This window comes from Dermacentor variabilis, chromosome 2, assembly GCF_050947875.1.
Source record: "Dermacentor variabilis isolate Ectoservices chromosome 2, ASM5094787v1, whole genome shotgun sequence".
Taxonomy (NCBI): domain Eukaryota; kingdom Metazoa; phylum Arthropoda; class Arachnida; order Ixodida; family Ixodidae; genus Dermacentor; species Dermacentor variabilis.
This window is the reverse complement of record NC_134569.1, coordinates 80,965,509-80,982,936: the sequence shown is the minus strand read 5'-3', so window position 1 is coordinate 80,982,936 and position 17,428 is coordinate 80,965,509. Positions and strand designations below refer to the sequence as shown.

The 17,428-nt window shown below is 44.0% G+C and overlaps 3 non-coding genes across 3 annotated transcripts; 2 read left to right on the top strand and 1 right to left on the bottom strand.

The window, feature by feature from the left end:
* The first annotated feature begins 2,746 nt into the window (after positions 1–2,746).
* Positions 2,747–2,818, top strand: TRNAP-UGG (transfer RNA proline (anticodon UGG)). The gene has a single exon. It is a non-coding gene; the product is annotated as a tRNA-Pro (tRNA).
* Positions 2,819–6,465: 3,647 nt separating this feature from the next.
* TRNAP-UGG (transfer RNA proline (anticodon UGG)) lies at positions 6,466–6,537 on the bottom strand. Its single transcript has one exon. It is a non-coding gene; the product is annotated as a tRNA-Pro (tRNA).
* Positions 6,538–8,894: 2,357 nt separating this feature from the next.
* Positions 8,895–8,966, top strand: TRNAP-UGG (transfer RNA proline (anticodon UGG)). The gene has a single exon. It is a non-coding gene; the product is annotated as a tRNA-Pro (tRNA).
* The last annotated feature ends 8,462 nt before the right edge of the window (positions 8,967–17,428 follow it).

Below are 17,428 nucleotides of genomic sequence, written 5' to 3'. Positions count from 1 at the left end.
AGGCTGCACGACAGGCAGCGAAAGACGCCAGGGAGACATAGTGCGCTGCCCATCTAGAAGGAGAAAAGCGCCTGAAGGAACTGCGTGGTGCCATCTTTCGTGGGAATGCAAAAATTGCGCTGCGGAATTCAGGGACCGCTGGCGTTCAGAGGAGCCCCGACAATCCAGCCTAATGGTCAAAAGATGAGAGTGAAGTGTAGGGTGCCCTGTAACGTTCTTTTGAACGTCCGCTATTAGAAATGACAAATAAAACTTCAGCGTACTAGAAGTTACAGCTTGATTGATACTGCGAACAAACATTAGGAAGAACTCGGAAGCAATATTTTTGTATCTTGTTTGGGCGGTAACTAGCGCATATAATGCGGTCTTCTACAATGGGTTGGGGGCCAGGAATTGCGTTTTCTTAAGTTTTGACGAGTTTCCCGGATAATCTCGTTTTGTTCTCGCTTATGCTGCAGAGTACAGGCAACTTGCTTCCGACGGCGGTAACGCCAGCACCGCAGTATGCGGCGGCTGCGCGCTTGCAAAGCCAGCTTGTACAACTAAGAATTACAAAGTGGCGTGCGACACCAGTTTCCAGGCTTTGTGAAATGTTGTGTGAGACAGCTGTACCTCCACGGACAGCTACTACACAAACATGGACAGCCGTGCTTTCACCTGATTTGCCCTCTCAAGTGAAGGACTTTCATTGGCAATATCAGTAGGACATTCTACCTACAAGAGACAGGCTTGAACGCTGGCATATAGTAACGAATGATAAATGCATTTATTGCGCACAAACAGAGACCGACGCGCATGTAGTAAAGGACTGCGTTGTAGCACGCACCTTGTGGAAGTTAGTTGCAAGAATGTTTGGAATATCCATCGTGCGGCCACCACAGCACTGAGATTGGTTTGCGAGTCCCGTCTAGTACAGCGCTAGCTACGTTTTGTGGTGCTTCCGCAACATCGCAGAACGATCTCGGCAGTCAAATAGACCAATGTACCACAGAATGCGAAAACTGCGGGTGATAGTATGGGGTCATCTTGAAGAACAGTTGTTCCAAATCGGTGCAGCCGAGTTTCTTCGCCGCTGGTCTACGCGGTACATAACCGTCTCCCGAGGCAAAGTCTTTCTACAGCCAGAATAATGCTCAATTATGTTGCCTGAGTTGAGACTGTATCTGTATGTGCCCCGGGTACCTTTCATAAATTCGAGGCCGACAATAACGCTTTTGCGTGGACGCTGTAATGAGTTTTGTTGTTGTTGTGTGTGGCAAAGCCAGTGACAAGCAGACACCATTTATTATTTCATTTGCTAATCTGTGTTGTTTACATGAAGTATGATGTATTACATGTGCTGTACCTTATATTGTACTTTTCGTACATACCACAGTTGCAAGCGTGCCTACGGGTGAATAAATTTCCTTGTCAGCAACAATGCCTGAATAACGGCTCTTTCTCTTGGCTTAAGGTGCCTTGAAGGTCGCCGACAGCGGCAGCTAGAAGCATTTCGGGCTTAAATGCTCACGATTTCTGATAAGAAAAACGCTACTACATAAATGAACTCTCAAACTCCTTTAGTAGCACTTCATGATAACATAAGGGTTGCCTTCTCAGTGCTCAACGAGGTAGGAAGCCTTTGTAAGAACACAGATCCGGCAATATTAGTAAGCACTGAGAGTGCAAAAAAAAGGGAAAGATAAAGTTCGTAGACTGCAGGACATATGTAATCTACTGTGTTTCACTGTCAGCGCAAGCACTATGTTGGTCCGACCAGCAAATGTATGAACAAAAGGCTAAGGGAACACAACAACAACGTGAAGAAGTCGCCACTTGACGAATTTATGGCACTTTGTTCTCATATATGTAGCTGCCGCCTCATGTTTAATAATACTGTTCTTTGAAGAATATATAAACAAGAAGTTACCCGATTAATCGTAAAGTCTGAGCATGTCGACGCAACTGATAAATCGGGCATAAGGAAGCCATTCATAGTCTCTTATACTGAAAGCTAGATTGCCTGTGCAACCGGTGATGGACCTTTACGAAGCAGTTGTGTTTAGTAATTAAGGCTGCTTTCTGACAAAACTTTTCCTTTTTGTTCCTCTTTTCAACAGAACAGGCGGCTTCCACGTAATCTGTATCGCGGTGTCCGAAAAGTCTATAGCACATAGTATGGCGTGGTTTTGAAAATAAAGGCTGTTGTTGCAAATAACACACGTGTGTGTAATATATATGTGCCTTCTTGTGTACTCATGCCTTTTCTGCGCTACAACTCCCTCGCTACAGTCCTGACTCAAAAAGATGACAAAATCTATTGAAAGAAGTCACTGTGGGTGCCTAACTTGAAATGCCTTCGCGATTTCCTTTTTTTTTTCTCTTCCCGCCTTGAGCAACGGATCACACCACGCTGGCAGCCCACCTGCAGAATACCGTGGTCGCGACGAGTTATGCCATTGATTCTTCTACTGTGGTAGTGAGGATGGTTGCATCGATTGGCGGTTTCGTTTGAATTCATTGCGGCCGCGAGTCTCGTTTCAGCCCAGAAAGTGAGCTTCCGTGTAGATCGAACCTTTTACACACATAATGTGAGCTTGGAAGCTGTTTAGTAAGCTGACCGGACCACGTTCTCTATATAGGAAGGTATATGAGCGTGACTAGAATAACCGAATGTGGGCAATCATGAAGTTCGACGCGGAATAATAAACCGGTCGACAGCGAGTCAAGTTGAAAAATGTTTCCTTGGTAACCCCGCAAACCAACCGGCCCGTTGGTCTAGGGGTATGATTCTCGCTTTGGGTGCGAGAGGTCCCGGGTTCAAATCCCGGACGGGCCCACTTTGCGTTTTCTTTCTCTTTTATAGTGTCGTACAACATTATGGTGATGAACTGTAATCTGAATAGCTGGAGCCCCGTAGTTCTCGTCACCGCGTTTTGGAATCGCTGTAGATGAAATCGTCCAATACTAACTTTTCTACCGCACGTTTAGTAAGGGATGGGCAGCATTTTAGAAAACTTCTCTGCAAACCACTTAGACACGACAGAATGGCTTTATTCAACATGAAGGTCCTATGCTTGGCTTTACCGTTAACATGGCAAACAGCGCTGACAATGAGACAAGTGAACAGCTGTGCGTTCACAAGTTGTCCCTTTGTCTGCTCCGCTCTTCGCCACGTTGAGTGTTATTCAGCGGGGTTAGGACTCTCCAACGTCTAGCTGGAACTACAGAAGTTCACATGCATTACAGGCCATTTAGAAGCAAGAAGTAAACAGCAAGCAACGTACGGCCGAGCGGTGTTGCAGCTTGTGTGTCATGCCATTCTTCGCAACCACCCATAAATTAAGACGGACACATAGTTATACCCAGCAGTTATAACCATATCCAAGTGCCCTAGTAGAACAGAAATGATCTACTTGAGCACTTGGATATGGTCAATTTTTTTTCATTATATATGTAGAACACGTCCGCACAAGAGAGCGAGAAGCACAGTAGTTTTCTATATCCGAGACACTGAAACTGCAGAAGTTTTACGTAGTCTCCAGTACACCGACTGGCCAAGTGAGAGGTGATTTCACGTTCGCAGTGACTTCAAAACTTTTGACAAATCTCGTTGTTGATCTCGTTTCATATGTCCAGCACGAAAGGTCCCGTAAACGTTTATCTGCAGCTTTATTCTTAGATGTGAAAGGGGCATACGATAACGGATTACATGAGGCCATTCTCGACGCTCTTGTGACGGTTGGCCTTGGTGGTCGAATATTCTTGTGGATTGCAAGTTACCTATCTGCAAGATCATCCTGTGTTTAACTGACGATGGCCCAACTACGCGACGCTATACCAGCAGGGGCGTTCCTCAAGGCGGTGCTCTCAGCCCGACGCTATTCAACCTCGCTCTTATTGGGCTTGCTGAATACTTGCCAACTACCACGAAAATTTCAATATACGCAGACGACATCTGTGTCTGGACTTCGGCAGTCACACGTCCTCAGATACGTGCACGGCTTCAAAGAGCGGCTTCTTTGACAGCGAGCTACTTCTGTGAACAAGGTCTCAGCATATCACCAGAAAAATGCGCCCTAGTGGCATTCACTCGCAAACCAATGACGCCTTATGTCATCTTAATCAATGGGCGGACCATTTCCTATGTCAGAATCCACAGATTTCTTGGCGTAATTATCGACCGAGACCTCTGTTGGAGCACGCACGTGGCCTACATGAAACGGCGCCTGACAACAACTTCCCAGTTGTTTAAGTACTTGACAGGAAAGACGTGGGGGATGTCAGTAGGCGCAATGCTGAGACTCTACAGAGCTCTCTTTCTCGGTTTTTTAAGGTATAGTCCATCTGTACTGAACAACACCTGCAAGACAAATATTCGTGTTCTGCAGGCAGCACAAGCTCAAGCACTCAGAGTTCGCCTTGGTTTGCCCAGATGAACGTCAACAGAGGCAACTACTGCGATTGCTAGGGACCATACAATGCAAACTCACATCACGGTGGAAGCCCTGATAACGCACATCAGACATTTTGCACGTGCCCCCTATCAGCACTTTGCAACACTACCTTCAGAGAGGCACCATGCATCATTCTCTAAAACTCGTCAAGTACAACGACAAACTTCCCTCGGGCTTCACCGCTGCATCTAAACCATCCATACCCCCTTGGTGTCTAGTCAGCCCCACAGTCCATCTCAGCTTACCAGGAATCGGGAAAAAGTCTGAGCTGTTGTCGCCTGTGCTGAAACAACCGTCTCTGCTTCTTCTGCACGAGAGGTACGCGGACAGGGAACATATTTATACTGATGGTTCCACAAACATCTAGTGTTCGTCCGGTGCTGTGGTCGTCCCAGCAAGAGGTATTACCATCAGCTTTAAGACTTACCACCCAACGACATCTACATCTGCGGAACTAGCTGCTCTTCGCGCTGCACTTTGTTTCGTCAATCGGGAACCACCTCGACAATGGTCAATTTTCAGTGACTCAAAGGCAGCCCTGCAATCTGTGCTATCAGCTCTGCGTCGCGGGCCATTGGAACAGCTCGTGCTCGATATTAGATGCCTACTCCATACATCACATGAGAAAGGACATCACGTGACGTTTCATTGGCTGCCAAGTCACTGCGGCGTCATAGGAAATGAAGACGCCGATAAAGCCGCTCGTACAGCTCTTGAAGACACACAGGAAGCGGCCATACTACTTTCATGGTCCGACGCAGCCAGCAGACTTCGAGTGCTTGCACGGGAGATCACGCTCTCTCTATATGGTGCACACCAAGCAGCCAGACCAACCGGGGCAATCGTCAACACGACCTGCCCTCCTTGATGCATCTCTGTATGCCAACTGGACTCCGCCGAAGTGAGGCCACACTGCTTTATCGCTTATGGCTAGGGGTGGCATTCACGAAATCTTACTCGTTTCGCATCGGAATGGCCGACAACGCTCTCTGCGATGCCTGTCTTTGCGAGGAGACGCTGGAACACATTGTGTGCGACTGTCCTGAATATAATGTTCAGAGACAGTCCTTGGCGTCCGTTCTAGCGCACTTCGACAATAGACCATTGTCAGTTGCAACTATTTTCACATATCGCCGACAGACGACATCGCAGCTGAAGGTGACGAAGGGACTACTTCGGTTTATGAAGGAGACGGGCTTGGACAAGCGGCTGTGACAGTGATGTCAATTACCGCGCAAGAGTGACAGACTGTAACTAACGATGTGTGTGCCGTGTTATGTGCTCTCTATCTCTTCTCCCCATATTTCATCCCCCCATCCCGCTCCCATGTGTAAGGTAGCAAACCGGTTAAGCTAATCTGGTTAACCTCCCTGCTTTCCTTCTCCACTTTTTCCTTCCTTCCTTGACAAATACTGTGAATAATGCAGCCATCGTTAGAACGACAGCCTGAAACCATTTTTTCATTCCGGCATTGACGCATATTTATTTATTTATTTATTTATTTATTTATTTATTTATAGCATAGTGGTAATGCGGTGAACGCACACTAGGTCAACAAGTGTTAAGTACCTTTATGGATGCTGATTGTCTCACTAAACACATGGGCCAGTAAATGAACTTCTATTACCATTATTTCAATGCGGACGCCTACCTTCGTCATTTACCTCACATTTATGTAATTGTATCATTCTGTCTACTATCACTATATATCATTGTGTCTTTCCAGCTTTGTCTTTGACGATTCATTTTCGTCAGTATGCCAAAAATACTACTTAAGCTTTTGTCTTTTCCTAACGCAAAGATATCATTGTTTGGGTTGAGACGTATTCAAGCATTATAAACAGAAGTTACAACTTCAGGTGCGGAAATCACCTGGCACCTATGGATATATTAGAAGACAGACAATACTTTTAACTATGACCGGTGCCGTGTTTTTTCTAAAGAATCATGAACGTGCCTGCAATGCGAAATCGTCGCTTCCCCACCCCCTTCTTCAGCCTAGCATTATAAAAAAATATAAAAAATTTCGGGGCCCGTCCGGGATTTGAACCCGGGACCTCTCGCACCCAAAGCGAGAATCATACCCCTAGACCAACGGGCCATCTGTAGCAATGGAATCCCCAGCTGCACATGTGTCGTCTCTTGCGTCTGCCCAACCGGTTTACTATGCCGTCGTGACCTACATAGGCGGAAGGCCACGAACATCGCCGGATTCTTTCACACGCATAGAACACGTCGGTTGCCGATGCCACGCCGGCAGTAACCTCGACGCGTTTCTCGATGCATAGTGTAGAGCAGTTTTAGAGTGAGCTCGCGTATTATTATTCTTAAAATAAACGAACGCAGTGGTCGTGACTGAGACGCCGTTTTTTTCGTGACGACGAAGGCCTTAAGCGGCATGATTACATTCTCTAAACTGATCATCCTGGAGTTAGTATGAGGAAATAACCATGCTCTCATGGCTGAGTCTCTCAGGCAATGTTCAGTCCAAGTGCCATATCGACGACTAGTATTTGATGTGTACTTTCTTGGCTTGGCATGCGCAAATGTGAACTAATAAATTCATTCGTGCACGTATAGTTTTGTCGGGAAAGTAATAAAAATACAGATTGCCACTTACCGGTCATTAAGGCGATAGTAATCACTGTGGCTCTCGAAAATTGCGAACGTTCTTGCACGGCTGAATAGCACTTCTACATTACAATTATTCGTTACGGTGACGTCGTTGTAATAAATTTCATGACCAACATATTTTATATACTGCATGCTTAGCATTGTCATGACAACTATACTGCCGAAAAAAGAAGTGAGCAATGAGGTCGTTTTGCATGCGAGAAGGGTATGCGTATTGATGGTTTATTCGACCTTTATTTCTATTCTTTTAGCTGTAGGACAAGCCGATGTTGAGACAGACGTATTCAGAACAAAAAATATTTTTGCGCTCATGGGAAGTATTTAATTTGCCTTTCTATTAATTCTGAAGCATTCTACATACAAATCTCGGTGTGCACATTTCTTTTATAGAAAGCGATGAGCGTCTTATCACCAAATCACTCTAATTGCCCTTTCTGTGCCCAGTCGTAGAATGGTCTTTCCAATTTCGCAGCTGAGACACCTGATAATTGTACATACTGTCAGTGAAAATTTTCACATTATAACAATTACACAAACGCGCAATATGTCGAACGCCAAATACGACTTTTACCAGAACCTTTCCGCGCAAGAACCTTGTTAATGAACATGGAGTAATAAAGGCGACGTTTCTTAATACATTGCACGAGAAGGCGCACAGATTCAGCTCCGTAACAAGTTATTTTGTTGCCTGCTACCTCCGAAAGCTTATGTAAAGCCTACCGCGCAAATAAAAATAACAAGGCTGACAATGAAAACTTTGTACAACTGATCGACGAGTTTGCATATCGGTTCGGACAGCTACAAGGCCAAGAAAATTTGTCTACTCAAGAAGGGCCGGTTAATTCTCTAGGAAAGCAGCTCCCCATAACTAGTGCCACAATGGGCGCCGGCCAAAGCACGGATGCACTTTACCAATACTTCTATGTGCTGCATACGACGCCCTAGCGGCGGGTAAAAAAATTGATCAGCCATTTTCAGAGCTCCCGACCTTGGCCTAAGGGTTTTATTGACTGTTCTAATTATGGAGCGAACTATTGACGTTTAGCGACGGGGGCATGCCAATCTCCCCGATAATAGAAAGAAGGCCGCAAGCGCAGACCTACAGTTACTTGAAGGGCAAAACGTTTTTGTCTTGTCATTCTGAACCATATATGTTTGCCTATGCTTTCTACCAAGTCTATAAGCAAACAAAGCTTCGTGCAGAAGGGACTTCACAGCCAAATACTAAAACCCAATAATTATTCTGTCCTCTTTCCCCAAATCGTATACCATAAACAGACATATTTCGACACGTTTACAGGAATTGTGAAGGCCATATTGTTATGGTAAAGTACACAAAAGCATATAATATTAATAGTAGAATTTGTTTCCTCTGATTGGGGGCATGCTTTGTGTGGCATTATGCATTTTGTGTGGCAGCATGGAATCATTTCTGTTGTCCCACCTAACTTCCCTTTCAACACATCACTGACTTATGGGTGTTACTCTTGCCTTAAGTTTATTTTTCCAGTACATTTATTGTTAGCTCGGGCTGCGTTACTGACGTTCACCGTTGCAGCATCTGCAGTTATCTCAGTTTTCTTCCTCTCTTCTGCCTCTCTCTCTCTGCCCCCTGCACCAAATGGGCTGGTTTAGCGAAACTCGACACATCGAGTCCCCAAGAGTTCCGCTGAGAGCCTATTCATAGAGGGACGTGTTCGTCGTGTAAACGAACCTGCCTTGGTACGCGACTTCGCGCATCGATGGCTCAGAGATGCTTAAGAAACCGGTCGGCAAATGTGAAATTCGTAAGATGAGCAGCTGAGCAAAGCTCGCCGCCCGAGCGGCCCGTTGGTCTAGGGGTATGATTCTCGCTTTGGGTGCGAGAGGTCCCGGGTTCAAATCCCGGACGGGCCCTCCGTAATTCTTTTTTAATTTCACAGTTTGTTATTGTTGGAACACTTCTGAGTTACAAAGCAGCAAAGCATTACGTGCGGCCGAGAAGTTTTGATTTGGCGATAGAAAACGGCTAACGTTGGGAGTTTCTGATGGAGTCACCAGAAACTAAAGCGCCCGTGGCTTGTGCAACGGCCAATGCGGCATTTTATGGTATTGCAATGTGATATCTCCGGCCTGACTGTGCTAATAATCGCAAGCTTATAATTCAAAAAGGCAAGAGCGGCATTTCTGATTACTTCTTTTAGGAAAACGTGATCATCTGAGGATACCACCGACCCTGACAGTTGATGAAAGCTAACTAATGTAATTACTGCAAAACTGCAACAGCTACTTCACGTACACGTGTTTCATGCGTGTACATACGCTATTACGAGCACGCGGCCCCCCGTTCCTCAAGTTCCTTGGCCGCCTGAGGCCAACAAGCCTCTCATACCAAGCCATTCACGAAACTAATGATTGCGCTAATAAAAAAAATACTGATTGGATATTTCTTCAATATATTCAAAGTAAGGCCTCCAAAAGTTAAAATAAAATAAAGGGTCTGTCCGGGATTTGAACCCGGGACCTCTCGCACCCAAAGCGAGAATCATACCCCTAGACCTACAGGCCAGCGCTTGCTATGTACGTGCCCTGGAAGACGATGCCCACGTTGAAATTTAACTCCCAGAAGCAGCGTCACAAGAAGGCGTATCGGCCTCGTATCTTCAAAGCGACGCATATGCCGTCAAGCTCAGATCCTTACCACTTTTGACAACAGTCTGTGCTTTGAATTAGGTGTGTTCTGGCCTGCTTCGTTCCTCTTATATTACGTGTAAAGGTAGCAAGTCCACCTAACGTTGGGATCTGGTGGACATTTCTTTTTTTCTTGTTAGCCCTTGTGAATTGCTGCCAAGAAGCACGTTCCATGACCACGTAATTCTGCAAGACTCCTGGCGCAGCCACAGCTTTGCCATTATTCTCGCTGCGCTACGGTAGTAAATGGAATAATAATAATAATAATAATAATAATAATAATAATAATAATAATAATAATAATAATAATAATAATAATAATAATAATAATAATAATAATAATAATAATAATAATAATAATAATAATAATAATAATAATAATAATAATAATAATAATAATAAAGAAAAACGTTAATAAGCAGGTAAACAAATAAATAAAGAAACGAAACAAAAAGTGAATGAACAATTGCTCCCGTGCTTAAGCGAATTTCATCTATTCGAAACTTCCGACATTTGTGAGTCGAAGTTATGCCAATTAACAAGAAATTCAACTACCGTTATCATCATGCTAACTTTGTAAGTGTTGTAGTTGCAATTCTCATAAACTGCGAGTGTTTTCTTATTTTCTTTTCAGGAATAAAAAGATAGCTTTGCAAAGAATTCCGTATAACCTTCGCTATTCGCGCATCCTTTTCTGAAATACGTGCAGTTTCGTTTATACGCCTTTGTTTACAAAAATCTCACGTATATCATCATCATGTCTAGAATTACAGCAAGGCGTTATGGGGACATGCAATTCTTTAGCATTTCATTTTAGCAATTCTCGATTGCATCTTCAGGAAATAACTTTGACCAATGTTCACGGAGCTATGTGACGGCTTTTCGTTCATCCACGGGTCTTTCAAGAACGGAACATCCTATTTGCAATTTAAAACACCATTCAAGCCCCGAAGTACTTTGGCGTGTTTAAATATGCACCAGATCTTTTTTTTGAAACAATAGACATAGTTTACAGTGGCCACGTAGAGTCAACGAACGTCTGCTAGCAGTAACTGATATCACAGTTACAACTTCACAATGCACAAATTTGTTTATGATCGTAGTTGCTATTGTACGCCAAGAAACAAGGTGCGAGAAGGGGAATATGTCTGACCATTTGTATGTTTGAGCGTCTGCGTCAAAGAGCCAGCGTCGGCGCTGTTTTTCCCTCATACTGCCGTAATTTTTGCAGGCGCTGTCGTTCAATTATGTGGGTGCACCAAACACGCCCATTTTTCTATACCGAAGTGAAAATGGCTGAAAACTTCACCTTGGAGTAGTATCGAGGGCTCTGAAGATTACATCCATGCTTATAGCAAAACACAAGGCAGAAAGCTCACCAGAAAAAAGAGACGCAGTTTGGGCATAGAAGACTCGAGTTCCACAAGTCTGCTGACCGCGTAGAAGATGCCATGGCCTCTGCAATTGGCCGTGCGACGGAACTGGGCAATGGCTTCAGCGAATCCTTGCGATGCAATCATTTGGGGTTCGTCCACGTATTCCGATGGGAAGCCGGCGAGAAATGCTGTTTTGTGGTATTCTCTCCAAGCTGCGTTATATTCTCCTAGTGTTCCTAGAAAGAAAAAAATTATTGAGCTTAATCCACCGACACAAGGCGTGCAATCTGTCTCAAATGAAGAGAGTTCTGCGCCTTTCACCGATCTTATGAGCACCGAATTCGGGCGGATAATCTTGCTTCCTCACAAGCCACACACGCGTAGAGAATAGCCCTAGTGCTGATCAGCTTGCCTTTTCTAGCCCACAGTGTACCGCAGGTGAGGAGGCAGAGGGTGGCCAGAAATGCCAGCTATGGCCTCAGTGAGAGTCTACAGTGTTAATCTCGTTGAAGTCAGGCCCCAGTTGCAAGTGGAAAAAGTTTGTAAGTAATTTACGCTTACCTAAATGGAACGGTGGTTCAAGAAAACATCAGAAAATATACAAAACGGCGTTCCGTATTTGAGGCTTTTGCATTTAAGTACACGTACGGAAACGATGTGAACTCCGATTCAGTGATATAGCCACTGCTATCTGAAACAGTAGATGTTCCGCCTACGTGTACCTAATATCCGGAACATTGTTCCCCACACCTGTATCTGGAACAATTTATTTTACGTGGTACATCGTCTCACATACACAAACACGGCTCCAAATAATGGCGTCCGGGAAAATTTCACATGAATGGCACAGACATGCGGAACATTATTCCGTATAACAGTGGCTATTTCACTGGACCATAGTTTGCATAGATTTCGCACTATTGTGTGTAACACTATTCCATTCAAGTAAGTAAAGAGAGAGAGAGAGAGAGAGAGAGCACTTTATTTGCACCCGTCAGAGAATATGGGTGATCGGGGTGAGACGCAGCTCCCCCTTTCCCCGTCTACCTCCCTCCTAGACGTCGACCGGAATCAGTTGGCTTCCGGCAGATTCAAGCAAGTCATCCTCACTATGTGTATTTCGTTGATCATGCGCCAACCAAAACTCCCAGTTCTGGCGAATAGCACAGCCTATAGGCCCGTATTTCGATGCCTACACTCTATTCAAGTAAGTAGAAAATATCGACAAAAGTTTTCCATTTATAGCTGGTACTTCTGTGGAATCAGGTTAAGAGTGTAGGCATCGAAATACGGGCCTATAGGCTGTGCTATTCGCCAGAACTGGGAGTTTTGGTTGGCGCATGATCAATCAAATAAACATAGCGAGAATGACGGTACACTGGTGGACATTAAATCCTAACGTCCTGTCCTCTCCTCTGCTTCACCCTGTCTTCACGCCTCTCGCTGGTTGTTCACACTTTTACAGTATTGCTTTACATATTTAACCATCACCTTAGAATATAAGGATAAAATACCATGCCCTCTCCCACACAATGGCTTCCGCTTGTTGTTCATTCATGATAACACTTCCAAAAAAAGATGGTCCCGACAAAGGCAGTGATATCTTAACGCTAATGAATTTGTGCAAATATTATTGAAATAAGAACAAGTGTGTTTTAACGAAGCCCTCATATAGGGACGTTATAGTGTTGTTTGACTTAGGAAGGCCGATGATTCAGGCGATGAAACTTCAGAGGGGCGTTATCGAATAGCTTTGATTCGTTCGGTTAAGTAAAGTTGAGCTTGTCCGAAAGCAACTCGCCTATAGGACGGCGGTTTATCTTACACGACCCAACGTTTCGACCACACAAAACTCCTCCACGTTCGCCAAAATTATATCTTGAAAGGTGGGCTGAGATGTAATTTAAAAGTTTTGGGAAGGAATTATGTCATCCCCTCGTAAATAAAAAGAGAGACGGAGAAATGAAAGAGAGATATCGCCCGCTCGTACTGCGTATGTTCACTCAGTAACCATGGCATTTTTTTTTTTAACAGTGCTATTTTTGGCAGTTCACGTGCGCCTTGCAGGTGCTTATGCGGGCCCCGTTCAGCCCAAAACACATAAAACTAACTTTCTGGTGCTGTTCATCGTATTCATCCCCTACAATATATCTTGTGTTGATTTTACTGACACAGAATTGACACTCAATTGACATTTTCTTGAAAAACTGAAATATCTGCGGTGATTGACCCATATCTATAGAGAATCGATTCCCGTTGTTAAATCAAGCAAGAGGGGCGAGACTTGGACGTGGACATTATTTCCAGTTCCACTCCATTCACCCTCGACTATATTGTCGCAAGAATCAATCTTTTGTGACATAGTAGCGCTAGCAAGACTAACGAAAAAAAAAAGTGGGACAGGACAGAGCACTCCTTTCCACTTTTTTTTTCTGTGACTCTTGCTAGCGCTAGTAACTATCTCACAACAAATGCATCAACAATAACAAGCCCAACTTTCTGCGTTAACAACCTTTTGTCTCGACGCATGACAAATGCGGATTACCGTCGCAGAGAGTTAAGTCAGCTTCTCCCGAAGGCGACACATTTAAAACGATAGCAAGGCTTAGCACGGCGTTCGAGCTGCTCGGACTGCGTTCTTAGAATGCGCGGCGATGACAAGGCACGAGGCAGCATCCAAGACAACTGCCGCCGTGAAGTAGATATATACCAGTGCGCTGGGGCAGATAAGGTGCGTTACAACGTTGGCGCGATGAGGGAAGCCAGCAGCCGCGTTACATGCAAACAGTGGCCCTCGACGGCGCCCAAATGACATCGATGGGAGACCACCGGAGCTTTGTCAGCGCCCAGTCGAAGGATTAGATAGATTTATCTTGGCTTTTGCATACCCGATCTGCTCAAAACAGTGTACGCACCACGGTGTCGCATGTGCAGAGCTGCTCAGCAGGAAAGCTTAGATGTGCGTGCGCAACACTTATACGCTGGTACTGCGGTCCAGAACGTTGTCCTGGCTCAGCAAGAGCCGCTTGAGGGGAGCCGTGACGGTGCGTTCATTTATCTTCTTCGTTTTTGTAGCCAAACACAATGCGCGTTTCTAGAGGCCTTCCAACCTTCCAAGCGCGGGTCACGCGTGCGCTGCTGATATCGTGACAACGCGACGGCGTGAATTTACGCAATAAAAAATAGTTGTATTATGTGAATCCTGCGCTCTTGTGTTACCACTTTTTGTTCTCTAACGGATGGCTTGGCAAGCTTTGCACCGGTGACACAGATGACTGCGCTGAAGACCTTGTCGTCAAGATAACAAAAATTATTCGCAAATCTATGCCAATCTCAGCAAGTTATACAACAAAGACGGTGAAATTGTAACACTGCGTTATCACATTCTTCGGAACAACTAGCGTTTCCTTTTCTGGTTGTCTACAGGAGAAGTTTATTGGATCACGTAACATATTTACGACTCTCGGTGACAGGGGGCTCCCACGCAAGTTGGGGCAAGAAGTCACTAGCTTTCAACCCACATAAACGTGCATACTCCTAGCTGACTTTCAATGTGTAGACGGAAACAAATATTACGAAACAAATATTACGAATTACGGGAAAAAAACTAGAGTAAGCCGATACGTCTGTATACGGCTGTGGAATTCGCCTTATCAACTATATACTCTGTTAATAAAAAGAAGGAAAAGGAAGAACACCGCAACGTCTTCGTGCGTGGCGCGCAAGACGACAGAAGTTTGCTACAAAACTACCCAATATCCCCTTCATTCACGGTGCATACAATTATGTACACGATCTCTTCTCGCAATTTCTGCCAATTATCGAAAAGAAAGAACGAAAAAACATTGTCATTCAGCTGCAGTTCAATTATTCAATTATGCAGTTCAATTAGCTGCTTCAGACTGGACAGTATTGTTCCCCACGACTCCTTTACCAATAGCATTACCATGTCTGACGGGATGATGACATACCATATTTCGTCAGAAATAATTAAACCAGTAGCTTTTCTTTCCTCGTAATCTCTGTGGTCAATAAGTAAATTGTGCAAGTTGACACAGCCGGGGACTTAAACATTTTTATACGACAGCGTTAAGGGCTCCGTGTCGCTGAAAATACGGTATCGGCGTCGGCAAAGTTGCCTGCGAACGAAAGGTTTCCGTATATATTTAGTACACATATATGTCAGGCCTTGCTATATGACTTGTGGCATAAGAAGGTTATATTACTAGACCATTCTATCACTAAAGTTACCAATACTTTGTCTTACATTCTTGATGAAGTTATTCCTCTGAATTTCGAGAATGGTAGCCCCCAAACAAATGTCATAAAATAAAACAAAGACCGCGCATGTCTTCTATGTTAATGCTTCTCAGACCTTAATGATAAACGTTCGAAACAATAGGCCAAACCTGGAAATTACATAATTTTTTGGGCGGCTGTGCACTACCTCCGGGATCGGCCTATGCAAGAGGCTGCATTTCTACCAGAAAGCTCAATTTCGTTCATAGCATTCGCCGCCAGTGTTTCCCAGTAGACATGACACTTACATAAGCTGCAGTTGCCAGAAAGCGTTAGAAGCAGTCAGGAATCTTTGAATGCTATAGCGTCCCGCTCTTAAAGGCGAAGCTTAACTATAAGCACCGTCCAATTTTTTTCTATTTAGAAAAGAAACATGACTGACTGTACACTAAATCAAAATTTAATTATTATGTGATTATCAGAACTCAGTAGAATAAGCAGAAAGGATCCCGCTACCGTCTTGACTTTCTTTCAGTGACTTCTGCAGCACCTTGGTATATATGTATACAAGTCCTACACCTCTTGACTTCATGTATGACCGAAAGGGGTATTTAAGTTTTCTCATTCCTGCGCGCTACAGTGCTCTAGTATGATGATCTTGCAAGCGCTGAACTACACAATAGTTTACCTGTCTGGGAGCTCGCTCATTGTACAATACATTAGGGCACATTTAGAAACATGGATTAATAATAGTCACGATGGAGTCATGCATTCTTCCATGTGCTGAGTAAAGGAAATCCCACAAACCTTTTTCCTGTTCCTCTCCGGAACGTCTCCTTGTTGTGTATTCACCTGCAAATCCGGCATGAAGAATTGCGAAGTAGAAGGATTGTGCATAAAATCAAATCAAATCCGCTAATATAGAAGTTATGATTCAAAAGTATGCGGTTTTGTGGTGGTAGACGTTGTCGTCGTGGTTGTTTCTGTTATTGTTGTTGTTGTTGGTGGTGTTGTAGTGGTTGTGTGGATTGTTATGTGGTGATGCTGATGGCCGTGATGGTATTAACCATTTCTATTCAAAAGTAGCTTCAGGTTCAACTGACTTCAGGATGAGAACTTTCCAATCCACAGAGCAGTACATATCAAGGGTAAAGTACGACAAACTGTTGATAACATACTGGCCTGGTAGAGCCTTATACATCCTTCTACAAGCCATCGCTTAAGGGGTTACCTAATTAACAAATAACCGATAGCAATATAGGCGGAACACCAAACATACGCGAGATTTTTCCATATGTCCTCCCCCATTGTAAGATTTGCTTCACCCGCCGACAGTTATGTCATTCATTTTTTTCATCTTAGCGCAGTTTGGATGGGGCACACCTGTATTTAAGCTTTATTGCTTAGTCATGGGCTAAACTTAGCAAACTCCCGTGCAAAAGTGAACAACAATGGACGTCTGTTTAGTAATTATAGCTGAGTGATGCCTACGAATTATGTGCATCTTCGATTAATAAAGATATGTTGCGTTGACAGATAAACAAAAGTCAAGACTATTTCTAGGCAATGTTTCCACGGAAATATATGAATTATCTAGTTCTTCGAATGGCACCAGTGCCAACTGCATTTGATTATTTACTTATTTGTTTGTTCATTCGTTCGTTCGTATTTTGTTGTTGTTGTTTCTGAAGTTGCAGCTTATGCTGCTATTGAAATGTCCCTGTTATTATTTGAGAAAATAGTCGAAATATTCTCACAAAATTAAATACGACTTGACAATACGTTAAAGAATATAACCATGAACAAAACAGGCAAAACGCACCTTGGACGTAATATATGTACATAAAGATGACGAAATCACACAGCCCCTCCTCGGGGAACGTGATGTGCCCTTCAAAAGTATCGTTGTAGACGCAAATAACTGGGTTTGAATCTGAAAGAGTGAAATATAATAAGTAACAGAAGTTGTCCTGCTAACAGAAGTTGACCTATAACTCCTGTTCTCTTCTATGCTGTCCCGGGCGCATTCACAAAAGCATTGTTCGTAGTGTAAATGCTACCTCCTTACTGCTT